Raw genomic sequence first — 6,402 nt, forward strand, 5'->3', positions numbered from 1 at the left:
ACTGCTAGCAGTTCTGCCTGGTTCTTGCCCCTTTGCCTTGTTGCCTTGTCCCCTTCATCACTTTAAAGTTGTGGCTTTAGGAGGCCCCTGTCTGCTTCCCTCGTTGGGTTCTTGTGGACCATGAGCAGAGGGGATTGCTGTGCGGAGAAAGGGGATGGGGCCTGGCTGAGGTCCTCCATCACCAGACACTTGGACCAGAGTGGGGATGCCTGTCACACCTCTGTCATACTTCTACTAGAGTCCCTTTCCTCCTCCTTCCCTCTCTAGAATAAGAAAGGCAGTGGTGGGAAGAATGGAGGAGGCCTGAGCCCCAGCTAGAGGAAGGAAGTGGAAAGAGTGGTTGGGCTTCTGCCCACCTTTCCCTTGCCATGTCCTTGCCCGACCCCGCCTGCCAAACCTGTCTGTGTGTGCCTGCCCAGGACCTGGTGCAGGGGCATAAGAGAGGGACAGCAGCGACTTGGCAGACTTGAGGCAGCCGGTCCAAAAAGCCCTGGCAGAGCAGGGCACTAGCCTAGCTCAGCCAGCAGAGGGACCCTACCTCCTCAGTACCACCCTGCTTTTCTGCTGAGAAGATGTAGGATGCAGCACCACCAGATGTGGCCACGATGGGGTGGCTGAGCTGCGAGAGGAACTCTTAGCGTTAGGCTGCAAAGAAGACCCAGGTGGAAGGCCAGGCCTGTCCTACTCAGGGTCAGTGGACATGACGTTGGCCCCGGAGGAGCCCACAGGTGTGTCTCTGTAGCCTCACTTCTGATCTGTGTGTGGAGCCGGGGCACATGTATCTGTGTGTGTGTGTGTGTGTGTGTGTGTGTCTGTGTGTGTAAGTGCTAACACACACAACTGCATTTCCCCCTGAACATGTGGAGGCTTTGGTGGCTGTGTCCCCACCTCTGTTCTGCTGGTTCTTCTTTCGGTGCAGTTCCAGCGGAGCATCTGGCAATCCCTGGAGCCGGCAAGGGTGCACTGCATTCCCTGGGCTGTTTTCTGATTTATTTATTTTTTACAAGTTATTTAGTGGGAAAGGGCACTGTAATCATTTCCAGTCTTTAGGTTTTGATTTTTTGTTGTTGTTGTGGAGTTTATAAGAATTAGTGAAAGCAACCCTGCTGTCTATTGGCCTTGGCTGCTCCCTCCAGGACACGGCTGGGAGGGCATCCCCCATGTGTGCCAGGCTCAGTGACAGTCCTAAGATGGGAGAAACAAACCTGCTAGAGAAACGTGCTGAAACTCGAGACCCCACACACCTGGCATCTCCATCCATCTGACAGCATTCCCAGATCGCCTACTATGTGGCTGTGCTATGCTCATGACACATGAGGAGCAAAAATAAACAGTTTCTTAAGTGAAAGATTGTGACAAATGCTATGAAAGAAAAGAGCAAAGTGCTATGAGAAGGAATAACTGGGGTATGGAAGAAACCTGATGACTTGGGTTAGGTGGCCTGGGAAGGCCATACTGAGGGTGTAATATCTGCCTCTCTATCCATCCACCTGATCAAAGTTGCAAGAATCTGCTAGGCCCAGGAAAGGATGTAGACAGTTCAGTAATGGTGATTTGAATCCCATTTAGGAGTTGCATCAATGGTGGAATATAATGTGAAAAGAATCCATTGGCATAAGAATTAGGAGATGTGGGCTCTAGTCCTGACCTGCCTCTATCTTGCTACTTGTGTTTGTGTAAGTTACTTAGTATTCAGGTCTTTGGATTTTTTTTTTTCAGACGGAGATAAAACTGTGCACCCCACCCACCCACAGGTTTGTTGTAGGGCTCAAAGGAGGCAGTAGGTGTGGGATCCCTGAGGTCATTAAACCAGCTGGGGGGATGGAGTGGATGAGAAGGATCTGCTCTAACAACCTATGGGGTTAACAGGCAAAGATGTGCGAGAAAAGCCACTTGTCTGGGTCCGGGTGGGGAAAGGAAGCAGGAGTGTGCAGACATGTTTTTAGCCAAGGGAGACATGGACAGGGCGAGCTCAGTCCATTTGCTCTCTCTGCCTGCGGAGGAAGACATAAAAGGAAGGGGAGCCTCTCCTGTTTAGAGGCCACACCTGTTAGATAAGAAAGGCAGGCAGAGGGAGCCTTGTGGCAAGTGATTACTGAATGGAGAGAGAGGAGCCCGGCCGGGCGTGGCTCAGCAGTTGAGTGTCAACCTAGGATCCAGGCGACCGGGGTTTGATTCCCGGTCAGGGCACATGCCCGGGTTGCGGGCTGCAGCCGATCAATGACTCTCTCATCATTTATGTTTCTATCTCTCTCTCCCTCTCCTTTCCTTTCTCTGAAATCAATAAAAGATATATATATATATAAATGAAAGGAGAGAGCAGAAGCATAGGAAACTGGAGACTTACAAACAGGGCCCTTGGAGATAGGGAAGTAACTAGTAACATACCAAGCCCACTGGGCTGCCTTGGGGCCACAGATCTCATACCTTGGACCTGGCACACATCTCAGATTCATACATGTGCACACAGATGTACTCCTTCATGATCTTCAGATAAATGTGCACAAGCTCAGCCACACCACCGTCAACCAAGTGGTGCTAGCCTCTCGCATAGTAGCTCTGTGACTGTGGGCAAGTTAATTTCTCTGATCCTTCATTTTCTCCTCTATAAAGTGGGAATACGAATACATTGTTGTGTTGTTGGGGTCCAGTGGGGGAGAGTTGCCCTGGGAAAGCAAATCCATCCTATTTCCCGTGCTCCAGCCCCACCACATTGGCTTGTCAATGACAAAGGAAAGCCCAGGAGTTCAGAGACATCCTTGCTGTCCTATGGCTCCCTGGCCCCAGGCATCAGGTTGCACTGGGCCCCAGAAGAAGGCTATGTATGCATTTATTGAGTTAAGCATTTTTGCTAGGAGGCAGGGCAGAGGTAGCCCTAAAATAAACCTGCCTCCTGTGGGCCTAGTTCCCTGTCAGCACCAGGAATGTTGTCCAAGAAAATCAGACTGAGTCCTCCAAGCCTCAGTCTACCCCCTGGTTCTGGGAGAGCAATGCCCTCCCAGAAGAGGGAAGACTGAGATAATTTTCCCCCCTCAAGCTGCATGCATTCACCCACCCATCCACCATCCATCCATTCATCCATCTAATAAACATTGAGTGCCTACTCTGAGCCAGCACTGTATTAAACGCTAGAGGCAAAACAAAGAGTTATGAAATGTGACACCTGCTCTTTAAATATTCAGGGTCTGGGAAACAGTATGCGGCAGTAGAACAAACGTAGGCTTTTGGAGCCAAGAGGCCCAGGTTCAAATCCTAGCTCCATCATTTACTAGTGTATGTATGGTCTTAGGACAAATCGCTTATCTTCTATTCACCCCAAAGTTCTCATCTGTAAAATGGGGCTAATAATTTCTACATTTCAAGGTTATTGGGAGGATTAAATGGGGTAACATGTAAAGTACCTAGCCTGAGTAAGATGCTCAAGAAATGGGTTCCATGCCAGTCCCACTGAAAGCAGGCCCACTAGAAGATGAGAAGATTCTGTGGGGCTCACAGTTCTCACTGCAGCAAGAGAACTGATCTATTTAAGCGTATTCCATCTTGTTTCTGGACCCTTCCCAGTGTGGGAACAGCCTAGTCTTAGGTAAGCTTTCCAGGTAAGTTTGGGATCCTACCTTTTGCAGATGGGGGACTCTGGTCTCCAGGAGTTTACCAGTTGGGCTGAATACCCAGTGGGGGTCGGAAGTGGCAGAGATTGGAGTGGACTTGAGTATGTGAGGACTCAAGTTAAAGGGAGTCCTGGTCAGACAAAGCAGCTGCTTTCCTATAAGGTAAAGGAGAGGTGGCAAGACTGCTGGACCATGTATATCCCCAGGTCCTCAAAGAAAGCCTGACGCATTGTAGGCATGAAATAAAGTTTTTGAATGAATGAATGAGCGAAGAAACTCACCCTCTGCCTAGTCTGATTCTCTTTGCTCTTACTCCCCTTCATGGAGAGGCTGGGTGGGTATTTTGTCTGCATGGTTGACACATGGTGGCTGATGCAGCAGTGCAGGTCACACCACCCCAGGTGAGCAAAGGGGTGACTGGAGTGTGAGTTCCGGCTGCTCTGCTCACACACCTCCTGCTTTCACAGAGGCAAATGTCTGAGAACTGAGACTCACTCTGGCTTCCCCTCCACGGGGAAACCCACAGGAGGTGCTGAGAGGGGCCTGAGATACAGTGAGAGGGGTGCTTGATGGAAAATTACAGACAGAGTTTCTCACTTCAAACCCAGCCCTGCTGAGAAGTTCTAAAATATGTAGGGGAAGCTTGTGCAAAGGGAAATTTCCCTTTCTCCCCACAACTTCCCCTCCTCCACACCACCTAGAGCCGAAGAAGCAGCATCGTCATTGCTTTGAAAGAGACACTGGCTGTTCTGAATGGAGGGCCTGGGACAGTCCTGTCTCCAGCACCGTGAGGGTGTGCTGGGGAATAGTGACAGGACCCTGTTCTGGGTAAGCTCACAGGTCACATAGCATGGGAAGCACACATTATTCAACACAGCTCACCACTGATAGCTGCCAGGCAACCAGACAAGGCTCAGCTGTGTGCTTTGGTGCTGCCGGACCACACACTCTACCACCCCAGCCCCAGCTTTCTGAGGACCCACCGCAAACACCGACGCCTCCCCTTAAGCACCTATGTTATCCTAAGCAGTTTACCCTGTTACTTCAGCCCTCGCAGCAACTCTGCAAAGTGGGTATTGTTATATGCTTTTTACAGACTGGTAAACTGAGGCTCAGACCCTTGCCTAGCTGACATGACTGATAAATGACAGGAGGAGGAGTTCAAACTCAGGTCTGATTGTAAACCTGTGTCCTTTGCATTCCTTGAGGTGTGTTCTGGGCGCTTTCTCTAGGAAAATCCCAAGGAAAAGGGTAGTTGTTGTAAAGGTCCAGAGCCTGCCTCGAAACCACAGAAGGGCAGGTACTTGGTGGAAAAGTCCAGCATGTGATTCACCCTCCTCCCGTCCCCTGTCACTGAGGCCAACTCCCCTTCTGAGGTTCTCAGCTTCCAGCCTGGGAGCTGGTGCTCCATCCTTCTGCTCTGGTAAGAGAAGGCTGTCCTCAGCCACTACCTTCCCATCTCCTCATCTCTCGGGAGGAGCTGATACTGGTACGAGGAGCAGGCAAGGTGAGAAAGGGGAAGAGGGAAAAGGCAACGGGCAGAAGGTGGGGAGATGAGCTTGGATTTGTGTATCTGAGTCCGGCTTGGAGGGGTCATCTTGGGACAGAACCACTAGGAGGGCAGGAGGGGCTGCAGGGGGAGGGAGTGGGGGTGGGGGACTGGGGACAGAGGACTTGACTTACTGAGGTTAGATGTTGTAATCCTGGTTCACAAACTTTTGACCTCAATCCCTCCTGTTGCTTGTGGTATTTCTCTGCCCCTTCGCTTCCCAATACACTCACACTCACACACACACCAGGCACTTTCTGTCTGGGAGTCCAGGACACAGCTCGGCTCGGATGGGATTCTGAGCGGGGAGAACAGGAGAAGGAGCGAAGGTGGAGGACAATTTCCCTTTCAGGTCCTGTCTCTCTGGGTATTCCTGTAGTGGCCTCCCTGGGCTCTCCTGGGGACCCGAGGCATGGAGCTAAGCTGACCACAGGAACCGGGATTGGGGCGAGGTGAGCAGGAGGTGGAGGGCTGGAGCTGTCTTCACAGTTTTGGGGAAGGTTTTCAGAGGGGCTGAAGTGTGAGACCTGAGAGACAAGACTGTAGGAGTGAGTGTGTGTGTGTGCGCGCGTGTGTGTGCAATGCACTGGGCCAGAGCAAAGTCTGATGTTTGGGAATCCCAGGACCACGGGTGTCCTAGCTGCCCCTCACCATCCACAGCATCTGGGTTGCTCGGGAACAAGCCTGGGGAGCAGGAAAGTCGGTAGATGGGGGGATGGCCACAGGGAGTGAGTGAAGGAGGGGGTGATCACCTGACTACGAGTGAGAGGGAAGCAGACTGTGCCCAGCAATGTGGGAGGAAAAGCAGACAGGAGAAACCTCGACCATTCCTGAAGGCCCATGGTCTGCAATTAGCCATCACAAGTGAGGGGCTCCTGCCCTCCCCCTACCAGCAGGGCAGAAGGAGAAAGCTGCCTGTTCTCAGGGGAGGCTTGGGCATGCCGGTGCCTGAAAGGGGTAAAGAGGGGGCTGACAGAAGGCACAGGCGGCCACCAGCCAAGCCAAGCAGCCCCCAGGGTATGAAGGACCAGACGGGAGCCAGGTTTTGGTGCCATGCACACAGGTATGTGTGTGCAAAGGGACGTGACGGGAATGGCACCAATGTGTGGAGGGAAACGGGAACTGGTATGTGGGTGTGGGCTGAGGCAGGACAGGAGCTGGGGTGTCCTGTGCTGGCCTGGGATGTGACAGAGCTGAGCTGGGGTCCCAGCAGTATATGGGGAGTAGCATTTCTACACTTGTCTG

The sequence above is a fragment of the Miniopterus natalensis genome, chromosome 2 (assembly GCF_054644295.1).
Source record: "Miniopterus natalensis isolate mMinNat1 chromosome 2, mMinNat1.hap1, whole genome shotgun sequence".
Classification (NCBI taxonomy): Eukaryota; Metazoa; Chordata; class Mammalia; order Chiroptera; family Miniopteridae; genus Miniopterus; species Miniopterus natalensis.